This window comes from Apium graveolens, chromosome 10, assembly GCF_009905375.1.
Source record: "Apium graveolens cultivar Ventura chromosome 10, ASM990537v1, whole genome shotgun sequence".
NCBI classification, from domain to species: domain Eukaryota; kingdom Viridiplantae; phylum Streptophyta; class Magnoliopsida; order Apiales; family Apiaceae; genus Apium; species Apium graveolens.
In genome coordinates, this window is record NC_133656.1 from 61,094,060 (window position 1) to 61,104,885 (window position 10,826).

Consider the following 10,826-nt stretch of genomic DNA (forward strand, 5'->3'; position numbering starts at 1 on the left):
TGATCAAAGAAGATTGAGAAATTTCCAGACTTTTCTAAAGGAAGAACGTTACTAGCAAAATAGGCGATATGTTGAACGATCAGCAGCATAAGCGAAATTTGAAGTTATAGTGTAAATCTCGTAAGACTGCAAATAAAGTCGAATTATAAACATGGAAGCGCAACGCGAAAGATACAAGACCCAGTACATGGGAATTTATTCTAGATCGATTTAAGAAGGTAATGCAGAGAACTTTCTAAAGTTAATATATGATTCGAAATGTGATCTATTGATCAGATAAGCGTTGAAGCTGTAAACAGATAAAATGTGGATGGCTACCAATGATATCATTCTTTCCTATAATCCCATGTATTCTTATGAATTTTGAGTAAAGTATGAACTTCTCTCATGCCATCTTTATAAGGTGATAAAAAAATTGTTGTATTCCTTTCAAAATCATTTTTCCCTCAAGTCTTATTTTCTGATTAAGACAAGCAGTGTTATGGTGTGACGCTTTGTCGAAATGATAAAGAGTCTGGTGGGATGCCACCTAATCATGTGCTATATGCCATATAGTATGAAAGACTGGCCATCTTGAGTACAAATATGGTTGTCTCATGCATATCTAAATCATTATTCATTCTTTCTTTTTCAATCATGATTTATTAAGTCATGGATCCTTCTGATTGTTTCCTTGTACTCTTATTCTTTACAAAAGATTGTTGCGAGGACATCACATCAGAGGCGGAAATCTGCATACATGATACGTTGCAAGTATGAGATTTTGGCGTGAATTGAAGTAGTTAGCAAACTGTATGAGGTAAATTAACTAGAGAAATAATAAAGTAAAGCCGCGTATATTAGATGAGGAAGATGATTTGATTGGACAGCAGAAGCGAATAAAGAAATTCTTAATAATAGCCCGATAATCGATTAATACATTGTGAAGATGAAGCATGCCTCAATCATGTGAGAGATACTTGTCATGAAGGTTCAAGATTGAATAAATGCTAGTTATGAATAAACTTCAAAGGTGTTCTTCAAGGAATGGTTGGGTTTTCCCACTTAAGAAAATGAGTTATAGTAAATTTGATGCTCGTAACTGAGCCAGCAAAAGAAGTTCAGTATAAAAAGACATAAGGGGAGATGAAGATATTGTGATTCAACTGCAAGAATTTTTAAGAAGGGATGATTTTAAACCAAAGGAATTCTTTCACAAGATTATGAAAGTATTGGTTGAGACCATGTGTTGGTTATTAGAAGTTGAACGAGTTAACAAATAAGAACAAGTGTATATTGTCAGGGATAGACGAATTTTTAATGAGAGAGTTTGAATTAAAACGAGAACTAGAAGAATTCTATCATAATTTGTAATTACGCTCATTAGTGATATTCTGTTATAGTCAGAAGATATGAGAAAATGTATGGTATAATAAGAATTGTTCACTATAATCTTAGGTTAAACTAAAATATGGGTTGTACTGGTTAGTATGGAGGAATGGTGAGTTTAGGAGATAGTAGTTGATTGGTCTACTTGTGGGTTGATTGTTGGTTGTTTGATTAATTATTGGTGTCGGCTTGAATCCAGCTGGTAGTCAATAATATAAAGGAGATGCTGCCCAAATTTTTGGAAAATACCCTACTCTTAAAGATAGAAAGTATACTTCCGTGTGTTATTAATATTCATGTTGATACTCCAAATAATTATGATCTCGGTTCTTGAAAGAGGTTGTTACAGCCAATCCGACTATATATAATTGGTCTTTGATTTTATTAAGCTAGTCATCACTTGGTGCAGTTGATTAATTAAGTGAATTAATTGGTTAATTTTACCAATTAATGGCCAGCTAGATGAAAATCGATTCCAATTAGATTAAGTCAAATTTTGATGTGACTTTCAAATCTGAAATCAAATCAATGAGGAATTTTGGAAAAGTAAGGACACTAGTAGAATTCAGAATGTTAGTCCCTTAACAATGCAACAAGAATTACACAAGGGGGGTTGAATGGAATTCTTGAAACTTTTTCACAAATAAAATTCTTTTATCTTAAATATATATCAGTATGAATTGATTTGCAGAATGCGGAATAATAACTTGAAATAAATAAAAACACAAGTAATTAAAAACATAAGTCTTTAAAAACTTTCTGGTGGATTTGAATGTATCCACCAGAGATATATAATATATCAAGAGAACTCTGTGTAGCAAAAAGCTCACAGCTGCTTAAAAAATGAACAACTAAGAATACAGAGAAATGCTAGGGATAAAACTTACAAATGTTTCTCTCTTGGTTGCTTAGTTTCTTAGTTAGTTGTTCTATTTGCTACTTCTTGGTTTATATATCACCAAGATTACAAAGCAATAAGACAAGATAATAAAACAAAAACTATCAAGTCTAATACTATGCTACTTCATTACTCTATTCCAGCATCTTTGAATATCTTCATAATAGCATGGAAATGGCAATGCTTCTTTATTCTCTAAAACCCAGTTGAATAGACTTCTATATTTTATATGCATACACTCGACACATGTGACTGTATTGTCACTATCAATAGAGATTTGAATTCTTTATCCGTCAGGTTCATGATCATCCGTCGAGTTCATGATCATCCGTCGGGTTGTCTAGTTGATCATCCGTCGAATGGAATTGTTGATTATCCGTCGGGTAACAATCTGGCACGTGACTTCATTTCATTTATGCAGGATTACAAGACATTATCTATGTATAATTAATCAACCTATTTTGCATATCTAGATAAAGCCAATATGACTTGAGTACTACTTACAGAATCTAAGCAATGTGTATGCAGAAATGTGCTACACACTTATTGTTATATAAGCTACTCACTCGATGGATAATAAATCATCATCCATCGGGACTATATTGTATTATCCGTCGGGACTATAATCCTTATTCGTCGAGTGCTACATTTTTCACTAAGTAAAATCTACCCAGGTATTTTGTTAATGAAATCATCAACTTTACAACATATACACAACAATATCCCCCAATTCATGTCTACTGGAATTGTAGCCATAAATTAAGAGAGACTTGATGATAACAAAACACCCTAAAAATACAACTTTGAAAGTAGATAGATAAAACTGTAAAGTGCTTCAATTAACAAAATATACAAAGTTTAGCTCACAGTCATTTTCAAAGTGTTCCTCTAGCCTGAGCAGATTTATCTAGTTCCTTGAAGGTCTGGATCTCTTTCCAAGCTTTCTGTTGTTTTCTTCTATTTGATTTTGGAGCTGTCTGTGGAATTCCAGTTCATCAGATTCTGAGAGATTTAGCTTTTATTGCATCTCCAAGAGAGTCTCATTGCTAGAGATGCTCAATTGGTCTTCTAATCTGAAAAATCTTCTTACTCCTTTATCATCCATGAACTCCATCAGCCAGTAGGGCCTTAGATGCACTCTTCTCCCTGTGTAAGGGATAATTAGAGTCTTTGGGAGTGCATCTTTAGCTCTAAAACTCCTCAATTCTTCAATCTTCTTTAGAACCAATCTTCTTGCAGTTACATTGAACCCAAAGTTCTTCTTGAAAGATGAATAAACCTTAATTAGTACAGCTTGGCTTTCTTGAAGGATCTTGTGAAGTGGCCATTGAATCTCCTTTCCTCCCTTGTACTTGAAAACTATCCTTTCAGGTAGGTTTCTGTATGCATCAATCCCTCTCACTTCTTCTAGTTCATCCAGATAGAGATTTAGGTCAGAGAATTCCTTGATATCACACAAGTACATGTAATCTCCCTTGTTGACTTTAGATTTAGCTTTACTAGAGATTTTGATTAAAGAGGTGACAACTTCACTTTCTTTACTGCCCTCGACTTTGTTCTCTTTGGCTTGCTAAGGATTGGCAAATTGAAGTCAGGAATTGGTAGGCTCTCCCAGTCTATTGGTTCATCTTTAGGCACAATAGGTTCACCATGAATGTTCCTGTAAGGATCCACCATCTTGATGTCTTCAAATACCACATTGGGTTTTGATGCTTGAGTTGTAGTTGAAGTGGATTCCTTAGAAAACTGGTCCTTTAATTCCTTATCAACAAAATCCAGTTTCCTTTTGGTTCTTTTGGCCAATTCCTTGTATCGTGGAGACTTCTTCTGTTCTGATTGAACTTGCTTCTTTGGATCTTGAGATTCAGCGATTCTAGATGGCTGAGAAGGAATCTGTTATGATGGTTTCACAGCTTGTAGCTTGGCCAAGATTGAAAGAAATGTGTCCTAAGTCCAATCATGTATGATGATTTAGGAATAACTTTTATGTAATCTGTTTTGATTTCATTGATATTAATAAAAGACTTGTTTTAGTTTTATTGCAGGCTTTATCTATTTAAGTGTTTAAATAAGATATACTATAGTTTAGAATAAAGCTTTTTATGGATTATGATGAGATCATAATAATGAGACCTAAAAGATGATAACTCTAAACTTAAATATTTCCTGGTCGTAAGATTACTAACTGGTAATTAGTAATCCGCAAAGATCGGTACATACTATGCTTGCTTCATTATGAAGGATGTCTGTTCTCATAGACATTTGTGTGGTGACACTATAGCTAGTATGTAGGTGCTTATTATAGAATAAGTTCACTGAACATGACTCACACAGCTCAATAACTGATGGAGTTCACTCACGTGTCAGCAGTTGTTCACATAGTGATAGTTATACAAGTATCCTTAGACTTGAGGTCATCATAGTTATTTGTGTACACTGAATTATGCTTTGGTTTAGTTCTTAGTATCCAGGGACAATTATAAGGGCTCTACTGGGTATAGGAATTTGTACACGAAGATAGTGTATGATCAATAAAGGATCTACCCCTTCCAGTGAAGGAAGAGAATGTTCAATGCTGATCCACTTATGCTAGTTCCGGAATCTCTGGCCAGAGTGAATGAAATTAGAAAGGAGTTTCTAACTTACATTAAATAGAACTAAGCATAGTGAATGGGAAAGCAAATGATTTAATAAGATAGGCTTGACACAAGTTCCATGCCTTGTATTTAATCGTGACATTGCAGGATAGAAAGAATTGATTGTACGGTAACTACTCACTGAATAGGTTCTTGGTATTCTAAGCAGTGAATTCGTATTATCCGGATAGTCGCCATATGCTGAGAAGTATCCCTCACGATGTAGAATAAATATGATTAATTTATTAATTAATCATATTTAATGAATTATAGAATTTATATAAATAATGATAAAATAGTTTTATTATTATTTATTCCTACTACCGGCTTAATATTGAACCTACAGGGTCATACCATAAAAGAGAATAATTTAATGGTGGAGGAATTAATTAATAATGGCTGGTAATTATTTATTTATGAAACAAATAATTAATTAGCTGATTTAATAATTGATTAAATGAGATTTAATTAATTCTTAATATTATAAATTAAGAATTTAATTTTGGAAATTAAATCAAGTGAGAGAATTATTTTTCTAAAGTATTTAGAAAAGGGATTAATGATTAAAAGGTGTTTTAATTATTAGTTAATTGGTTAATAAGAATAATCAATTAAAGGGTTAATAATAATAATATTTTATGGAAAATTTTCAGCTGAAATTTTTGCCTATAAATATACTATTATAAACCCTATTTGCCTCAACCCAAATAATTAACCCTAATTCTAAAGTAGAATAAGAGAGAGGCAACTAATTCTCTCAACCTCTTCCTCCTCCATCACATTGTACTCTTGGTGGATACCGGTGGAGTGCTTCACACTTGAGGAGCAGCTGCTAGGGATTTCCGTTCATCGTTCTTGGATCGCTATTAAAGACATCCATCTTTCCATTAACGTAAAGCTTCTTAAGGTAAACATATTGAACTACGAATTAAATATTATTTTTCGCATGGATCCTGCGGAGGGTTTCATTTTTTTTAAGATTTAAATTTACGTTTTCGTTGCGTTTATGTGCTAAAACCCTTCAATGGCATCAGAGCTACTTGCGTAAAGTTTTTAATTCGTTTATGTGTTTAACTGTTTTCGATATATGAGCATGTACGTGATTCGCCATGATTTGATATTGATATAATATGCTTATATATGTATGGTTTTGAATATATGATATTCATGTGAGTTGTATATGTTAGATATATTTGATAATGTCATGGCTAATATGTTTTATGTTTAGATTTCAGATCTTATTTGAACAGAACAAATCAGTACTTAACTGATCAGTACTTATACTGGAAGTCAGAACTTAAGGGATATCAGTACTTATGTTATCAGGAGATAGATATCAGAACTTAAGTGTTGAAGGACGATCAGATAAGGACAGTAGCTGATTAAAGTTAAGAAGATCAAGATAAACATAAGAAGAGATATGCATGAAGAAGGAATTCCGTGAAGAATGGAATACTTGGAATAGAAGATATCTGATTGATATATTTTAGGAAGCAGAATTATATTCCATATCAATTAGCGAATATCTTGTAACTGTGTAGTATATAAACACAGAAATAGAGTTTACACTATATGTGTTATCATTATCGAGAATATTATTTAGTATAACTCTAGCAGCTCTCGTGATATTTTGTTCATCACTGAGAGATAACAGTTCCAGATTGTAACAGAGTTTATTGTTTAAATAAAGTTTGTTTTCTGTTACATAAGTTATTGAAGTTTGATTTGATTGTGATAAACACTGTATTCACCCCCTCTACAGTGAAAGTGTGACCTAACAAGTGGTATCAGAGCTATCTGTTAACACACATACAGTTAAAGATCCAAACACAGTCATGTCTGACACAGAAACTCCAACTAAGCCTACCAAAACTGAGGAATCATCAAAGACATCAATTCAGAGTCGATATGAGACTATCAGAGTTCCCATATTGAGACCATCTGAATATCCCATATGGAAGGTAAGGATGACCATGTTTCTGGAAGCAACAGATCCAGAATACCTTGATAGAATCAGGGAAGGGCCTCACAAACCTACCAAGCTCGCTGTTGTGGTTCCAGGTGAAGCAGCAATGACCGTACCAAAGGAAAAGAATGATTACACTGCTGAAGATATAGCATCTATTGCTAAGGATGCCAAGGTACGTCACTTATTGCATAGTGCCATTGATAATGTAATGTCAAACAGGGTAATCAACTGCAAGACTGCTAAGGAGATATGGGATGCACTGGAGACAAGGTGTCAAGGAACTGAAACAGTTAAGAAGAACAGGAAGACAATACTCACTCAAGAGTATGAACACTTTGACTCTAGGACTAATGAGTCATTGACTGATGTGTATGAAAGATTTGTCAAACTCTTGAATGACTTGTCATTGGTTAATAAGGAGTATGATCTTGAAGATACAAACCTCAAATTCCTGTTAGCTCTTCCTGAATGTTGGGATTTGAAGGCAACAACAATAAGAGACAACTACAATCTTGATGAAACAACTCTTGATGAAATCTATGGAATGCTCAAGACTCATGAACTTGAGATGGAACAAAGAAGCAAGAGAAAAGGAGGAAAGTCAAGGACAGTTGCTCTCAAGGTTGAAGAGGAATCCCCCAAACCACCTTCCTCAAAGAAAGATAAGGGTAAAGCTCTTATCATAAAATCTGATACTGAGTCATCAAGTTCTGAGAGTGATGATGACTCAGATTCTGAAAGCTTGCCTGAAACTGATGCTGATGAGGAGATGATGAAGCTGTGTGCTCTTATGGTGAAAGGAATCACAAAGATTGCATACAGGAAGTTCAGGAAGGGAAAGAAGTTTTCCAGGAAAGGCATAAGTTCTGATAAGAAGAATTTCAGAAGATCTGAAGGAAAAGGAGGAAAGTCTGACAGAGGAGATTATGCTAATGTTAAATGTTATAATTGTGGTGAGAAAGGCCACATATCTCCTGAGTGCAAGAAGACCAAGAATGACAAAGGCAAAGCTCTTGTCACAAAGCAGAAAAGCTGGACAAACACCTCAGACTCTGAAAGTGAGGAGAACTATGCATTGATGGCAAATGCTGAAAAATCAAGTTCTGAGAGCAGTTCTGAAACTGCTGAAACAAAGGTACCTCAGACTACTTATGCTTTTCATACTGATGATATTAATGAGTTGAGAAGATATCTTAAAACCATGTTTGTTAGTTATAGAGATCAAACTTTAACATGTGAAAGATTAACTTCTGAAAATCTTGCTTTTAAGAAAAGAAACAATTTCTTAGAAAAAGAGTTAGTCATGTTTCATCAAACTCAGAAGGATAGAGATGATGCTTTTTATGTTAGGGATGAAGTGCTAAAAATGAATGAATCTCTAAAAACTGAGTTAGAAAAGGAGAGAGAGATTATCAGAACTTGGACTAACTCTGGCAAAACAACTCAAAATTTGCTGAGCAGTGGAAACTGGAAAGAGGGCTTAGGTTATGAAGAAAATAATGAAAAAGGAACTGAAGAAATTAAGCCTGTTGATAAGCAAAAGCCGAAGTTAAAACCTGTTAAGTTTGTAACTGAAAAATCCAAAACTGAGAAATCAGAAGTTAAAAAGGAATTAACTTCTGACAAACTAAAACAGGAAAAGACAGCTGAAGTTAACATAGGCTTAATGACAAAGAAGCAGCTTAAGCATAAGCTGAAAGATGTTAAGAATGCAAACAAGGTAAAATCACCTAGGAAAAACAGGAATGGAAAGGAAGGTGTGAATAAAAGCAATAACTATAAATCTGTTCTTGATGCTCCTAGGAAAGCATGTTATAACTGTGGAAGTTCTAACCATCTGGCTTCTTTTTGCAGGAAGAATAAGAATATTAACTCCTTATCTACAAAGTCAGGAGTTAAGAGTCAGTCTGTTAGATACAAACCACAAAATCCTTGTTTTCATTGTGGTAGTTTATGGCATTCCATTTATACTTGTAAGGAATATCATAGTTTGTACTATGATTATTATCAAATAAAACCTTCTTTAAAGAAAGTTTCTGTTGTTCCTTCTAGTATAAGTTCTGATAAGAAAACTGTTAACATAAAATCTGATGTTAAATCCGCTGCAAATGTTAACAAACCTAAAAAGGCCAAAGGATCCAAGCAAGTCTGGGTCCTTAAAACTAATAATTAGTGGTCTTTTTGATTGCAGGGCAACAGGAAAAATATTTTAGTTCTGGACAGTGGATGTTCAGGACACATGACTGGAAATAAGGCCCTGCTATCAGACTTTGTGGAGAAAGCTGGCCCAAGTGTTTCTTATGGAGATGGCAACATTGGAAAAACTTTGGGATATGGCAATATCAATCTTGGGAATGTCATCATTAAAGATGTAGCTCTAGTCTCAGGACTTAAACACAACTTACTGAGTATAAGTCAAATCTGTGACAGAGGTTATCATGTTGATTTCTTTGCAGAACATTGTGAAATAGTTAGTAAATTCAAAGGAAAAATTGTTCTGAAGGGATTCAGGCGTGGTAACATTTATGAAGCTAAGCTTTCAACAAGTTCTGATGGTTCTGCAATCTGTTTAGTGAGTAGAGCCTCAACTGAAGAAAGCTGGAATTGGCACAAGAAACTCTCTCATTTAAACTTCAACAAGATAAATGAACTGATCAAGAAAGATCTTGTGAGAGGACTGCCAAAATCAGTGTTTGTTCCTGATGGTCTTTGTGACTCATGTCAGAAGGCTAAACAAAGAAAATCTTCTTTCAAGAACAAGACTGAATCATCAATTCTTGAGCCTTATTATCTACTTCATGTTGATCTATTTGGTCCAGTGAATGTCATGTCTATTGCAAAGAAGAAATATGCGTTGGTCATAGTAGATGAGTTCACCAGATACACATGGGTGTATTTCTTGCACACAAAAAGTGAAACTGCATCTATCCTGATTGATCATGTCAAACATCTGGATAAATTGATCAAAGATTCTGTGAAAATTATGAGGAGTGATAATGGCACTGAATTCAAGAATTTGATAATGGAAGAGTTCTGCAAAAATCATGGAATAAAGCAAGAATTTTCTGCTCCTGGAACTCCACAGCAAAATGGAGTTGTTGAAAGGAAGAATAGAACTCTAATTGAAGCTGCACGAACAATGCTTGAAGAAGCAAAGCTTCCAACCTATTTCTGGGCTGAAGCTGTGCAGACTGCTTGTTTTACTCAAAATGCAACACTCATTAACAAGCATGGAAAAACACCATATGAGATGGTGAAGAACAAGAAGCCAAATCTCAAATACTTTCATGTATTTGGATGTAAATGTTTTGTTCTCAAGACTCATCCTGAACAGCTATCCAAGTTTGATCTAAAAGCTGATGAGGGAATCTTTGTAGGATATCCACTTTCTACAAAAGCCTTCAGAGTCTATAATTTGAGAACAAAAGTGGTCATGGAATCTATCAATGTCTCTTTTGATGACAAGAAGATCACTGGACTTGAAGATTGCATTGATCATGATAAGCTGAGATTTGAAAATGAAGATTCATATTCTGATATCTCAAGTCCTGACAGTCTAAGTCCTGATACTGTAAATTCTGATGGATTAAACTCTGATGTTATTGAAACTGTGGTGACTACGTCAAAGGAAGATGCACCAATGCAGGGGGAGCATACTCAAGATATTATCACATCTCAAGAAGCATCAGAACATACATCTGGCTCTTCAAATTCTGATTCGTCAAGTTCTGATAAGCCAAGTACTGACAGTGCTGAAAATCTAAATACTGAAGGATCCAACTCAGAGAGCATAGTTTCAGGGGGAGCATCAGAAAATGAAACCGAAGACAGCATGAATCATGGGGGAGCATCCAGTTCTAGAGAAAATCTTCCATCTGCAAGGAAGTGGACAAAATCACATACACCTGATTTAATAATTGGAAATCCTGATGCAGGTGTCAGAACTAGAACAGGT